Below are 16,207 nucleotides of genomic sequence, written 5' to 3'. Positions count from 1 at the left end.
TTGCTTTCCAGCTCCTATGTTAGGCTCTGATTGCAAGGTGTTTTCCTGCCAGTTTCCTTGTGCTGTTCCAGTGTTCCTCTGTGTCTGCAGTGATCCCTGTGTCACCTGTGCCTCCTGTGGTTCTTGACCCCTGGCTTGTCCATGACCTTTTTTGCTTGCTGCCTGCCTCGAACCTGGATTTCCTTGACAATTCTGGCTAGTGATTTGGTACCCTTCATCATCTTGCCCACCTTGGTGTGCCCAAGCACCGCAACCTGGCAGTAACCAGCAGCACAACATCCTCACCACTAGAGGCTCTGGAGAAGACCTGGTTACTACTTAGACTCTGTGCCTTGGCCTATCTCAGGGCTCACTTTACTTCTGTGCAAGCTATAGTGCCCCCTAGAGACCCCCGTGACCCCAAGCATGACACAATCCATATACAAAAAAGAAAAAACACTATTGGATTGCCCCCATTAGTCTTTGTGCAGACGCATGAGATATGCAGCTAACTTTTTATTAAGGTGCAATAAGCTTCACAATTGCTGAATTGAAAATAATGTATGCCTAAAATGTAGCACCAATTAATACAATTCACTGATGCTGTGGTTGTATCAACTTCTCCCCATCTGTTCAATGTCACAGGGTGTGCCTCCACTGTCCTCCGCTATGGGTCAAATATGGATGGGGCGATTTGTATTTTATTGAATTTTATTTATGTCAGTTGTTTGTAATATAGGTCTGATATGTCCTATTTTGCTCCTGCAGGAGCAAAATGCGTTGAACCTGTTTTTAGAACATATGTGAGAAATTGAGACTACAAAATTGACTGATGTTTTTTAATATGCACCATTGTCTTAAAGATGTTGATTGAAAAAAGTTGCATGGTACTCCGTACGTTATTTGTATGCATTTAAACTCTCTGCTATTTTTGAAAAGCTTTTTTTTCTTTTTCAACATAATGAATTAATGGGATGTGGCATTATTACTGAGTGTTTGATAGAGTAGAACATGCAGAAGAAATATAACTATTCTTCCAGTAAAGGCTTCAATTACACCCAATACCTGTAATATTTCTATGCTAGAGATGCAGAAACAACAAAGTAACAGTGGCCATGGATGAATAATTGAAGCATAATAAAATGGTCGACCACATTATCATCCTGAAATAGCTCAGCCCTGTAGTTTTCATAAGGGAAGGAGATCCACAGGACATTGGCAATCCAGACACCCATTTGCTCTGCTAGCTCTTGTGAACAGGTAATACAGTATTCACAATCCAGTTGGGTGATATATTTGATCTGTTTGTGTCTGGTACATTTTCCTGAAGCAGTGCTTTAATTAAGATAGTAATGGTGAATTTGTCTCAGGATCTTATATTAAACATTTTTCTCCCCCTGCTACAGAGTATACTCATACATTTCCTACCAGTACCATTAGCCCAGCAAAACTGAATTTCGATCTTATCTCTATAGAACACAAAGTCTTTGAATAAATTTATAGCATAATTTGGAGGCTATTTGCATACATATAGAAATGTAGTGCCCTGCTAAGGTCACTAATTAACCCCATGACATCTAATTACAGATGTTCAATGTCTTACCATTTGTTTCTGTTCTCAAATGATTATCAGGAAATCGAGTCATACTTTTACTTTGATTAGGTAATTTATGCAAAAATGTGTTGCTAGAATCAATGAGCCAGGCTGACTGGAAATCATAGGGGATGTATCAGAGTAAAAAGCACAGAGGAAAAAAAGAACTTGTCCAAAAAGACAATAAACATACAGAATGTATTTTAATTTATCAATATATATTGTGAGATCACCCGTAGTAACAGGAGGTGTTTCAAGCAGGAAACGGGGCCAGCAGGTTCAAAATGCATCAAGGGCTTATTTCACTTAACACTATTTCCACACAAAAACAGGTAAAATAAAACAAACAGCAAAAATAAAGCTTGGCCACTCTAAGGCCCTAACCATACAGCTTTTCCAACAAAGTCTGTGTCTATCTAAGTCTTTAATCACTGTTCACCTTGGCCCTCCCCCCAGCTCACCAGCCAAGACAGAGCCACAGGAATAAGCAGGCTAGGATTTTATATCCCCGGGCTAATTTCTAGGATGCATTTCAGGTGAGACAGTTACACCAGGCCTCTTTAGCTCCCCCACCTGGCCAAGAAGCTCATTGTCATTCAGCCTGGTACTTCAACCCCACCTTCCGGTCAAAAGCAAAACTGTCTAAACAGAAAAATACTCTGCGTATATATAACCTGTACCTGGGGCAAATGTACCTGTCATCCTGGACGAAACGCTGTGATTTATTTTGCCAGCTGTTCTAATATATACGTATTATTAATGTCCTTAATATATAATGTAATATAAAATAGTTATTTTTTTTAGAAACATTATTTGTAACTACTAGAAATTCTACCACACACTTCTTTATATCCATAACTGCTTTCTTATGCACCCCTAAGCACTACATACAGTGTACTAATTTGCCAATTCATAACAACTACTTATAGATGAATTCTGTGAGTACAAACATGATATGAGCTTAGTGATGTTTTACAAACTAAGCTGACAAATTGGGAGTTTGTTTAGTAGCGCAATATACTGTGGTTCAGTGATTTAGTATTTGCTGACATGGGACATGATTTTACTGGATCCTAATGTTTATATGTTAAAATATCAGGTGTGGATGGAGGAAGAAATAAGGCATTAGCCAATGCTCTCTATATTGTTGATATTAAATACACAATAATCCTACCTAGGTATTAGCCATACCCTATATTGTCATGGAGGCTTCATGAGAATAAAAATGATAAAGAAAATGTATTTTATATTGTACCAACAGCATTGTAGGTGTCATTAATATAGTATTCTGGTTGGGATTCTCCCTACTGGTGTTCCTGTAAGCAAGCAGCATATTAATGGAATAAAACAAAGGGCTTGCTCATGCTTCCCCATTTCTGTGTATTAAAGCAAAGCGTATGCATTAAAGTGCTTTGTATCACGCAATAATTATGCAGTGGATTAAGGCACCCCAATATGTTTTAATGGTCTGGCATTACACAAGAACAGACCAAAAGATAGACATGCAGCATTTTACCAATATAATGCACTGCATAGCATAGTAGTGCAGTACTATGCATTGTGGTGCACTGCAACACATGCGCATCAGTGTTGCCTTACATTGATTGCACATGTTTAGTTTGGATATGAAACCCTTTTTTCAGATGGTGTAGGATAGCTCTACACCATCTATCTGTTTTTTTATTGTTGGCCCGCTGGGAACAATCCTCCTGTAGTGATTATTGTCACCAGAGATGAAAGTGAGAAAAAAATCTAAACTTTTTGAAAGTCCTCCTTGAGGGGCTCTTGTTTCCGTAACGGCTGTCTTGGAGGGGTTTTCCCTCATGTTTTTTTGTTTTTTTATTTTATTTATATAGCACTGACAAATTACACAGTTCTGTACAAAGTCCATTGCCATATCGCTAAAGGCTTATTTGCACTGGAAGTGAAGATGCGGTGCATTTAGTGCTTCCTTATACCAGAAAGCTATACAAAGTGTCCACCTGCTGCAGCCACCATAGGGACTGAATAGGGTGGAGAGTGGGCAGGGTCAAATTAAGTGTGCAAGCGCTGGTTCTTTTTGAACCAGCACTGATATGAGAGTCCTTAAGTGGCTGGCAAGGTCCCAAGGGTGGGGAGCCACATAAAACCAAGAATAGTAGGTGTGAACCTCAAAGAACTCACAATCCAATGTTCCTACTATAGTCATATGTCATTAACACTGTCTAAAGCTGCATACACACGTGCAATTTTTGTCGTTGGAAAGGATCTTTCACGATCCTTTCCAACAACAAAGGACTACACGATGCATGAACGGTGCTGTACATACAGCACCGTTCTGCTCTATGGAGAGGGGAGGGGGAGAGCGACGGACCCGCACCCTGCTGCGCGCTCTCCCCCTTCCCTTGCATTAGGATCGCTCATCGTTCGTGGATCCGCCAGGACGGATCCGCCAGGACGGATCCACGGACGATGAACGACGCCGACTGTACACACGCCAGATTCTCGCCCGTTATCTGGCAGCTTAAGACTTATTTTTTAGGGTAAGCCAATTAACATAACTGCATGTTTTTTTTGGGATGTGGTAGGAAACGGGAATGCCTAGAGGAAACCCGTGCAAACTCCATGCAGATAGTGTCCTGGGCGGTACTCAAACCTGAAATCTAGCGCTGCAAGGGCAACAGTGCTGAACATGTCGTGGATTTCACAATATCATGAAGGATTGAAAATATTACTGAGCATTCTACTTTATCTCCCCTGCAGAAATAATAGGATGCTTTCAATTGGGTTGCAAAAGAATGTTATTGTAACATAAGGACGTTGTGAAAAAATGTACAAATAGGAAGATATCCTTTTCTCATTATCAGAACAAGAGTGAAAGGCAAAGCTGGAGTGTCTCTCTATCCAGCAAGGAAGTTTATTATATTGTATCTTTGAAGTGATTTAAGTAATCACATGTGTCTACATAATAATTTATGTGCACTTAAATCCACACTGTGAGCAGCTCTCTAGGTGGTCAGAATGCTAACAGAATACATTAAACACATAGAGATTCATGCTAGCAGAAAATGACTTAAGTAAAGAGAAATCAAACATAACGCAGCAGATTTCTCAACCCTACCAATACCAGGCATCATATATTTGGTTACATAGAAGATACACATAGGTGTCAAAAAACATATCCCGGTAGACAATTGTGTTATAGCATATTCACAGGTTTATTATAAATCCAATTACAATGGTGTGCTCTGCACTGGGATGTAATTTGGCTTACACAGATAATTATCTCTCACTGCTAAATAATATAGGAGCAGTTACAAGTTCTCCTAACAGCTCAGAGTTCAGCCAATAAAATAGACACATCCTTTGGAAATATCAGCATTGTAAGGAAATGGATTATATGCTACATGGTAATAATGAGATTATCATGAATTCTAAATCTTGCCCTATGGGAGAAATGAGGGAAATGTAAAGGGCCCAATAACCTTTAGTGAGCGAAGGTGAAATCAGGTGAACAGAATCTTTACGTCACAGTCTAAGAACACAAAGAGGAACTACATAATATAAATTTAGGATATATAGCGTCATATCTGTATGTTATGTAGTTCTTCATTGCATTCTTAAGACAGTTATATATATATTAGTGACATATCACAGGGTGATTGCTTGTGGTAACCGGATGCTTGCAGAGGAAGGAGACTTCAAATGTCCAAATTAACAGCAGTTAGGTTTATATAACTTGGTGTTACAGCAAACTTTCCATAACTTTACAATAAAAAAAAAACAGTAGCCTGGCTGGGCATCTGGCTACCTCACTTGGTGCCCTGTCTCTCTAACACATACACTCAATATCAATACTGTTAAGTCACAGTTTGTAGTAAGGCTTGGACATTGGCTTTCCTGAAGCACTGCTCCCTTCTCATGCCTGGAACACACTGGCTCTCCCAGCCTCTGCCCCATCACCTTTTGAAATTGCACCTGAGTCCAGGTGAACATATCCCAGTCAGGGTTGGGCCAAGGAACCCACCCTTCACTTTCCTTGTCCAGCTCCAGGGCCCTAAAGAACATGGTTTTCCTCCCAAAACCTACATTCAAGTGACCATTCTCTTCCCCCTGGAGCCATTATAACACTTTTCCTGACATTTTTAGGGAAAGTCTGTTAAAAAAAATATATATATATATATATATATATATTTTTTTTTTATGTAAAAAAATGAAAATTAGAAGAAATTTCCTTTCCAAAATAATTTCCAGGTGACAACAATGACAATGATCTGAATGACTTTTGTGTTTACTGTGCAAGCATCATATGTGCACCTTAGTGAATGCAATATATTTGACATTTTCAGCAACTGGATTTTTCTTACTAAATATTCCCAGTAAAAACTAAGAAAATAAAAATGTGTTTTCGAATGTTTTAATATTAAAGCCCTGTCTCAAAAATGAATGTAAATACATTGAAATATATCTGTACACACTATAAATGCTAAAATGTGCAGAACTGCGACATTACCAAAAAAAAAAAAAAAAAAAAAAGAATAAGGATAAAGGCCAGGGACTCTAGTGGCCAAAGAAAAACTTAACTATTTTATATTTATTTACCAACCTACATTATCACACACAAAGAACCTTAGGCTAAAAGCAGATTGGCACTAAGGCTACTGTGCGGGTACCGCTTCCTTATGCCAGTGAACCGCTGCCTCAGGGAAGACTGTACATGTGGCTTTCACCCAAACTGGTCCAATAGAGAATTAAGGGAACCACTTACTGACACCCGCTGTCAAATTAGCAGACACTGGTTCTTTAAGAACCAACGGTGCAGGGTGACCAGCTGGCAAAGTGCCAGCCATCGATCTCCTGATCACACTTCACCTGCCCTATATTCTGATTTGTCAACTAAATTACACCATGCCTCTGTGTTTCCCAATTGTTTCACTTTTTGGTCTGATTTACAGATCTTGCTAAATAATATTTCAATAAACAAACCTTTTTTTTTTTTTTTTTATACTATAGTAAACTTTTCATCTAACTTTTAAATTATTGTAATTTTTAGATTAACCAATCTTCTACACAAGCACATGGTTTAGAAAGGACAAGGAAAGGTGGAATGTGTTCTTTGTTTAGATACTTTACTATACATGGTTTCTCTATTTATTGACAACAGGCACTTTCTTATGTCTGCATATTAGTTGCTTGCAATATAAGCAATCAGAGTGCCTGGAATGCCTGTTGACATAAACTGATATTGTATTCTCTAAATCATTCTGGTTCTGTTGTCACTTTATATAAAGAAATGATTAGAACACCAAGGTAACATGGTCAAAGGCAGGTAGGATATAAAGTTTATTTATTTGTATAAAGTTTAAAAAGGGACAACAGTGCCATTTGTTTTTACATGGATGCTGGTTTTAATTTTATTTAATTCTGTTTTCAGTCCTAAACAGTCTTCCTTTTTTTAGGTATGATAAATGCACACTGAAATTTTACACTGAGTATAAGTTTCAGCATTAATTATATGCACAGACAGTAAAATCATTAAATGCCAAAAATTTAGTGCGGGAAACAGTGCCAATTTTCAAAGCAGTAAAACAATGTACTATATTTCTCTTTCCTCGTGTTTATAAATCCATAGTAATGTAATAAAAGATAAACCTCTGACAATAAATGGTATATTTTTGTTTTATAAACTATTATTTCTATTTATTTTACTATAAAATGGTAAATAAATAAAATGCCATTTAATTTTTACGAATCCATTGGGAATGTAAATGAGCTACACAAAACCTAATTTTGTATAAGACCTCTATTCCCTTTATTACTGTGATCAAAGCTTTACTATATTCCAAGTTTAGGGTTATTTACTGTTATGCTGTAAAAACATTAAAAAAATTGAAAAAAACTGAGTCCAGGTGAACATATCCCAGTCAGGGTTGGGCCAAGGAACCCACCCTTCACTTTCCTTGTCCAGCTCCAGGGCCCTAAAGAACATGGTTTTCCTCCCAAAACCTACATTCAAGTGACCATTCTCTTCCCCCTGGAGCCATTATAACACTTTTCCTGACATTTTTAGGGAAAGTCTGTTAAAAAAAATATATATATATATATATATATATATTTTTTTTTTATGTAAAAAAATGAAAATTAGAAGAAATTTCCTTTCCAAAATAATTTCCAGGTGACAACAATGACAATGATCTGAATGACTTTTGTGTTTACTGTGCAAGCATCATATGTGCACCTTAGTGAATGCAATATATTTGACATTTTCAGCAACTGGATTTTTCTTACTAAATATTCCCAGTAAAAACTAAGAAAATAAAAATGTGTTTTCGAATGTTTTAATATTAAAGCCCTGTCTCAAAAATGAATGTAAATACATTGAAATATATCTGTACACACTATAAATGCTAAAATGTGCAGAACTGCGACATTACCAAAAAAAAAAAAAAAAAAAAAAGAATAAGGATAAAGGCCAGGGACTCTAGTGGCCAAAGAAAAACTTAACTATTTTATATTTATTTACCAACCTACATTATCACACACAAAGAACCTTAGGCTAAAAGCAGATTGGCACTAAGGCTACTGTGCGGGTACCGCTTCCTTATGCCAGTGAACCGCTGCCTCAGGGAAGACTGTACATGTGGCTTTCACCCAAACTGGTCCAATAGAGAATTAAGGGAACCACTTACTGACACCCGCTGTCAAATTAGCAGACACTGGTTCTTTAAGAACCAACGGTGCAGGGTGACCAGCTGGCAAAGTGCCAGCCATCGATCTCCTGATCACACTTCACCTGCCCTATATTCTGATTTGTCAACTAAATTACACCATGCCTCTGTGTTTCCCAATTGTTTCACTTTTTGGTCTGATTTACAGATCTTGCTAAATAATATTTCAATAAACAAACCTTTTTTTTTTTTTTTTTATACTATAGTAAACTTTTCATCTAACTTTTAAATTATTGTAATTTTTAGATTAACCAATCTTCTACACAAGCACATGGTTTAGAAAGGACAAGGAAAGGTGGAATGTGTTCTTTGTTTAGATACTTTACTATACATGGTTTCTCTATTTATTGACAACAGGCACTTTCTTATGTCTGCATATTAGTTGCTTGCAATATAAGCAATCAGAGTGCCTGGAATGCCTGTTGACATAAACTGATATTGTATTCTCTAAATCATTCTGGTTCTGTTGTCACTTTATATAAAGAAATGATTAGAACACCAAGGTAACATGGTCAAAGGCAGGTAGGATATAAAGTTTATTTATTTGTATAAAGTTTAAAAAGGGACAACAGTGCCATTTGTTTTTACATGGATGCTGGTTTTAATTTTATTTAATTCTGTTTTCAGTCCTAAACAGTCTTCCTTTTTTTAGGTATGATAAATGCACACTGAAATTTTACACTGAGTATAAGTTTCAGCATTAATTATATGCACAGACAGTAAAATCATTAAATGCCAAAAATTTAGTGCGGGAAACAGTGCCAATTTTCAAAGCAGTAAAACAATGTACTATATTTCTCTTTCCTCGTGTTTATAAATCCATAGTAATGTAATAAAAGATAAACCTCTGACAATAAATGGTATATTTTTGTTTTATAAACTATTATTTCTATTTATTTTACTATAAAATGGTAAATAAATAAAATGCCATTTAATTTTTACGAATCCATTGGGAATGTAAATGAGCTACACAAAACCTAATTTTGTATAAGACCTCTATTCCCTTTATTACTGTGATCAAAGCTTTACTATATTCCAAGTTTAGGGTTATTTACTGTTATGCTGTAAAAACATTAAAAAAATTGAAAAAAATGATCATATTCTGGACATGTTTTTTTTTTTAAGCTTTAGGTAGGTTTGCAAAAACTTTAAAAGGATATGTACTACCAGGTCTGTGGTGCATCATTACACAGTTCTTTTTTTTAACTATGATTTCAACAAGAATTGTAGGAATCACAGAATAAAAAGAGGAACTTTGTGATGACGCACAACATGTATTAAATCAGGAGGAGCTATAAGAAAGATAAGCAGAGAACATTGATAGTCACAGAGCCACTCTTCACTGTTCTGCTTCTGTTGCTACTACAGGTGGTGCTGGTACGTTGCAAAAAACTAGGTGTCAAAAAACAGCGGGCAGACAAACAGCATTTGGCGGCAATTTTGTTTTGGCGCGCTATGGGTCAGGATCACACAATTCTTTTGATGATTTTTTGAACAAAGTATGGGAACTAGGTGAAAGTGTTAAGAGGGACAGTGACGAGGAAGGTACTGTATGACAACATCTATCTAAAAAACATTTTTTTCGGAATCAGGGTTTCTCATAAATTTTGCTCTCTCTCTGAGATCTCTGCTTATTGAAGTTGCAGATACCTCTGAGACTTGCACACCCCTGAGAACTTTAGGTTGTAGGGATTTAGTTCTTTGGAATTTCCTGCAGAATTAGAAATGGTAAGAAAATAGGTTCTTACTGCCCCCATGCTGCTCCCCTAAAATTCACCTTTCCTAGTAAATTTTACCAAAAGTTACAATCACAATATGAGAAAACATGTTAACTATTTGTGACTGTTAACCAAGTAAAATCACAGCAATTCATTTTATTTTTACACAGGCAGTTTTTCCCATAGTGGCATGGCATTTTTTTCACAGCACAACTGGAGTTAATTAGAACAGAAAATGGATTCAAACTGCCCCCATGTCGCCATTGTCATTTTTGGCCAAATGCTGTTCCTATCAGTTTTTCTTGTATTGCAACACTAGGGCTAATCATAAGACATTACAGACTTACTGAAGTAGTGACTGCAGGAAACTGGATGGGAGTGAAGGCCATATTTGAGTTCCAGAATAAAAAGCAGCAGGGCTGAGCTATCCCTATGGAAAAATATGTTTAGGTAGAATTATGCACCTCAGCCTATTAAACATCCTGGCAGAATTACCTCCTAGTTTGCCATGCTTATGACAGCTGCACACATTCTTTTGCTGATCTGTTATTGCCACTGTGATCTTCTCTATTTTTCCTCCAAGGCTTTCTTTTTTTCTGCCATTAAGAGACCAATAATGATACAACATAGCCACCTGCACGCTAAGGTGCATTATCTCAGCACCCTGTGCTAACTCTTTGCCTCACTGTACACACCAGGTGTGCAAGCAATGCATGAAAAAAACCTTGTAGAACATAAAAGGAGTTTTTGTCAGAAATGACCTTCAAAATATTAAAAAATATTAGTTGCATGTCAAACCTCAGGCACTGTCACTGCTAGGCTTTCGCAGGCATTTGCAAATGCAAAATGAGGCAGCACGATGACTGTCCCAGGTTTGAATACTGGCCAGGACACATCTGCAAGGAGTTTGCAAGTTCTCCCCATGTTTGCGTGGGTTTCCTCCTTGTACTCCGGTTTCCTCCCACATTCCAAAAACATGCAGTTAGGTTAATTGGCTTCCCCCCAAAATTGACTAGACTGTATTAAAGACATATGACTGAGGTAGGGACATTAGATTGTGAGCCCCTTTGAGGGACAGCTAGTGACATGACTATGGGCTTTGTAAATAGCTGTGTAATATGTGGGGGCTAACTAAAATTCTGTGTAATAAGGCATTTACAAGTGTCTGCAACAAGCTTAGCAGAGTAGTTCCTTTTTAACTTGTTTAATTGAAACTAATAGTAAAAACTGCTTGCAAGTGCCTAAAATCACACAATTGATTTTCAGACCGCATCAATTCTATAAAGGCAGCAGGGGACCACTCCAGGATACTACAGGTAGCGCCCATTAAAATGTGCTGGAAATATGCTGCCTCCTATTGTCTGACAAAAATAGGATACTAAACAGACTCATTCAATTTGATGTTAACAGTGGCACACTAATGAGGCCATCTTTGTCCTCTCAGTATGTTCATTTTCTCCACTACAGCAGAGCTAGCTTGGTTCTTAGTTGTGAACCATTCTTGCTGTCTGAGTATTGATCTTGAAATAATGACAAAAAAGTACTTGAAAATTACATTAAATTGTTTCATGAATCAATGAATGCATATTTTTTTTTTTTTAATACCAGCCCAAAGTTCACCTTTACAATGTAATTTGAATATTAACCAGAAAAAGCAGTAAAAGTACCAGATTGAATTAATTGTGATCTAATGAGCAATAAAACTGCAAACAGTCTGATGATACTTGACAGTAAATTAGAAAGTCAGAAATTGTGTATGCCATGAATACCCAATGCAAAATCACAATACACAGAAATTGCAGAGCATTTGATAGATATTCTTTGGAGATTAGTAAATTAATTTGTACATATAACCTGGTAAATATAATTAAAAAAAGGAAAGTTTAGTTAAGCTGCTTGAAAATAGTTCTAACTCCATAGGTGTATCATTGTAAATGTATTCAATATCTTATTAGTCTTACTAGTCCATCCAGTATCTGTCCCTGTCCGAGTTACTCCATAAGCATCTGAATTTACTTTTTACTGTGCACACCTCTATATTGCCATACACATGGCAAATTTATAAATTGACTAAACTTTTATTTTATTTTTTTTTTTATGAAATCTTTAGGAATCAAAGGGCCCATATCGAATGCAACACAAATATTCTTTAAAATGCTGCTGTTCTTCTTATTGCAGTATTATATCTATGCAATCGTTGCCAAGTTTTGATTTCAGAAATGGACAGTTTTTAAAGTTGAGTGTTCGTTTCAACTCATAGGTTGATTGTTAGGTTTTTGGATATTTGTGATCAGATGTGAAGTTCTCATTGGGGGAAAATTTTAAAGTTGACTATACATTGTTCATATTAATTTATCAACTGATTGCTATTAGAATTTTCTTGTTAAATTGTAGGTTTAGTTAGACTTTAAGCCCAAACGCTTACCCAGAATAAAATAGGTACCTCAATTTTTATAAAAAAACACATTAGTTGCTCCTCAACAGTGTGCAAAAAAACAGGCATAAGAAATACAGATTGCATATGTGGAGCTGATACTTTTTGCACTAAGAACAATATTTCTCTAACCTTTTAGATACAAAAATTCTAGGCATTTTCTTAACGCATGCATGGTAATTTTGGGTTGTTTTACCATGGTTTACAAACATTGTAGTGAAATGACTAGGTGAATGGATATGCAAAGCAAAAAACAAAGTTACTGTAAGGCCCTGCCCCAGAATCTTGAGCTTAACAGATACCATTCCCCTCAATCTAATTATGTACTCTTCACCTACAACAAGCCCCACTCAGATTAAAGAGGATAGTTGCACCATTCCAGTACACACTAGTCCAGGGGATGACACCTGGGAACAAGAATTAACAGAAGACCAGGAGCCCACTGGACCAACAAGGAAGGTCAGACAGTACAAGGAGATCCATAGATTTGATGGAGTACAATAGAATCCATCAGAGAACAGCCCAATATACAAAGATGGTCAGCCAGCTATATGAGGTATCCAAAAGATTAAGACAAAGCTTAGTTGGGGTCACAAGCAAAGGTGGGTATAGGCAGCAATCATAAGGTCAGAAAACTGGCAACAGGTAATCCAGCAGAAATCTATTTACTAGTTTGTAAGACAGGACCACGGCCAGGATCTAATTGCTTATTGGCTGCAGCACATACTCTATAATACTCTCGAGCTGTGCACAGCCCCAATGTGTATGCCAAGGAGGCTGAGAAAGACATAGTACACACAATTAAAGAGAAAATGGGCTTTGCAAGTTGCAGTGCAAAGGATAGTCAACTAATTACTTGCTTTCATTCTGTGCTGCTAAAGGAATACACAGGGTGCACTGGACTGTGGTGACATACAGTGTGGAATGGCTGTCTAGATAAATGTCCCCTAACAGTTACATGGATCAATATGTGTTGCAGTATTGCAATGTACAGATCTTAAAAGACCCTTTTTGGAGAAAAATTAGGTGGGAAAGTAGATTCTGTAGACAGCCATTCCCTGAATGTCCCTTTTTTACACCTAATATATTACTTTGTACTGCCAATTAACAAGAGAAATTCTCTGGGTGATCAAATGCCAAATTAGAACACCATTGAAGTCAATGGTGCGAGAATTCAGGTTTTTTTAGGGACTTTTAAGGGCTGCAAGAGCAATCAGATTGCTCTTTTAGCCCTTTACTAGTTGAATGTGTTCTTGGACAAGTCCCCATTCATCACCTATAGTGCCTGGAGATCCCGCAATGACAGGAGGATTCTGACGGCTGCACAGCCAGGGGAATCGTAATGTTATTGTGGGAAAACCTGTAAAAAATGCAAACATTCAGTAAATTACTTTTATTTTTTTTTAAACACATTTTTTACATTTTTTTTTTTCCTGAATCCCGTCAAATCCCGTGTTTTTCGGGTTGGGTCTATCTGAATTTGAACAGCCATATTTAAGGACACCCTGAATTCGAACACCAACACTACCAAAACATTTCTAGTGACAGATTTTAACAGAGCCTAAATCTACTCTTAAAGAACTTAGTTATATATTTATATAGTATTTACTCAAGGAGAATATTTATTAGCTAGCTTTAGATTTAATTTAATGGCTGACTTCTGCATTCCCGCTTTTAATTCATGATGTTTGCTAAAGGCGATATTCAGAAAGTAGAAGTTAGAGTCTGTCGATTCTTTACTGCGAGCCTTCTTCATTTCCATTTTCTTTAATGAAATGTGAAAAGTGTAGTTTGTGTTGAAAATGTAATAAAAATAATTAAGAGACTTAGACATGAGAAAGATGGATGAATATTAATGATAAAGATTGACTAGAATTCTTTTCATTACAGAGCTGTAGCAAATGTTGTGTCTGAATTAAAGGAACAGTTGGCCTCTTACAGAGCCATTCCTGATACTTAGAACTGATGATGCTTGGTTAAGCTATAAATTGTCTACAACATTACAAAACATGTCCAGTTGAATGTGACTAATTAATACTAGATACTCCAAGAGAAGATGTGAACATTTTACATTTCTTGCAGCCATTCATTGTTACCATTACCAGTTGATACGGCTGATGGACAGCATGGTGGTTCAGGGGTTAACACAGGTTTGAATCTCGGCCAGGACAAAATCGGCATGGAGTTTGCAGGTTCTCCTCATGTTTGCGTGGGTTTCCTCCTGGTACTCTGGTTTCCTCCCACATTCCAAAAACATGCAGCTAGATTAATTGGCTACGCCCCAAAATTAACTTAGACTGTATAAAGGACATATTGCTGAGATGGGGACATTAGATTGTGAGCCCCTTTGAGGGACAGTTAGTGACATGACTATGGACTTTTGTAAATACTATGTAATAATAGGAATATGTAATTCCCCCATTCCCACTTTCTCTGCTCCAGTGAAGACTGGGAACCATCTGTGAAATGCAAAATTTGCATCCATTTACTTTTTCTGCAAGGTACATATAAAATGTATAGCTAATTCTTCCACGAACATCAAGTTTGCTTTATTCTATACTCAGGCTATACTTTAACACACAGTTTTGCACAAACTTGGATGAGTCATTCGAATGTAACAATTTGTATTGCTGACAGCTTAACAACCTTGATAAACTAAGAAAAAGTTTCTACTACTAGAGAAATAGTCACTATTGCAAAAAGGAGAGGCTAATCATTGGCTATAGGAAGGTGGTACTGTAAGTGCTACATCAGGTAGTACAGAGGAATCCTGAACTCATGTATTATACCCAAAAACATTAGCTGTAACCATCAGTCATTTTTAGGTCAATCTGTAAAATGAAAGAAGAAAATTATTGGCTCCTATAGACAATATAAATAAGAATACCAGACCTATACCCTTAAGGAAACCTTAAAATAATTACCCTATTAAAATCAATTATTGGGAAAAGTGGGATGAATAAACTCCATATGTTAGTGGTGATATTGGCACTTTTGCAGACTACTAAAATCCTTGGTTTCATGCAGCTGGCTTTGCCAGATGCAGATGCAACCTTATGGGTAATCAATCAGCCAGAATTTAAGGAACCCCTGGCAAGTTCTGGAGGAAGCCTAGTTGAGAATGGTTGGTATAGACACTTCATGAGGCTAAGCAACTGCAAGAAGAGCCAATTGCATTTGTGATAGGAATGTCTGTAGTTTATAGTTCCCCCAGTTTTTACAGTTTTGATGTCTTCATATTTTAAATATATTGTGAATGTCCAAGGCAAAGGAAGACACCTCAAGATTGCATGTACATGTGTGTGTGCCCCTGTAAAAGTAGTTTAAGTGAATTTAAAACAAGACCAACCACTGCCATTCCCAGTCCAACAGATGCCTCAATGATTAGTAAAGGCTCTGCCTATCAACAGGAAGATAGCATTCGGTGGATAGGTTAAATTTGAATGTTGTCTCCATTAAACATACAGATTTTACATACATTTTATGTAAAGTTCTGATATATGTACAGACACTTCCACTCACCTCTCCTACCACCACCACTCTGTAACTTGTAAAAAATAAAGCAAATTTGACAAAAATGCTATTGTTCCAACACATGCATGATCATACCTTATTAAATTAGCCTGAAGTTCTTTCTGCAAATTCAAAGAAGTTCTCTGATCATCTGGGAGAAATTATCCTCTACTTCTGTGTTATCTCACTCAAATCATTTCATTTCCAAGTTTCCTTGGAGATTTCCACAAATAGAGAAGATGTAAATGAAATGGATCTGATA

General features: G+C 36.8%; 1 protein-coding gene across 1 annotated transcript in view; it reads left to right on the top strand.

Annotated features, from left to right (window-relative positions):
• RXFP2 (relaxin family peptide receptor 2) overlaps positions 1-16,207 on the top strand; it is a 139,727-nt gene that overhangs the window by 62,302 nt on the left and 61,218 nt on the right. The gene's annotated exons all lie outside the window — the stretch shown is intronic.

This window comes from Pyxicephalus adspersus, chromosome 1 (assembly GCF_032062135.1).
Source record: "Pyxicephalus adspersus chromosome 1, UCB_Pads_2.0, whole genome shotgun sequence".
Lineage (NCBI taxonomy): Eukaryota > Metazoa > Chordata > Amphibia > Anura > Pyxicephalidae > Pyxicephalus > Pyxicephalus adspersus.
This window is presented reverse-complemented; position numbering and strand designations above follow the sequence as displayed.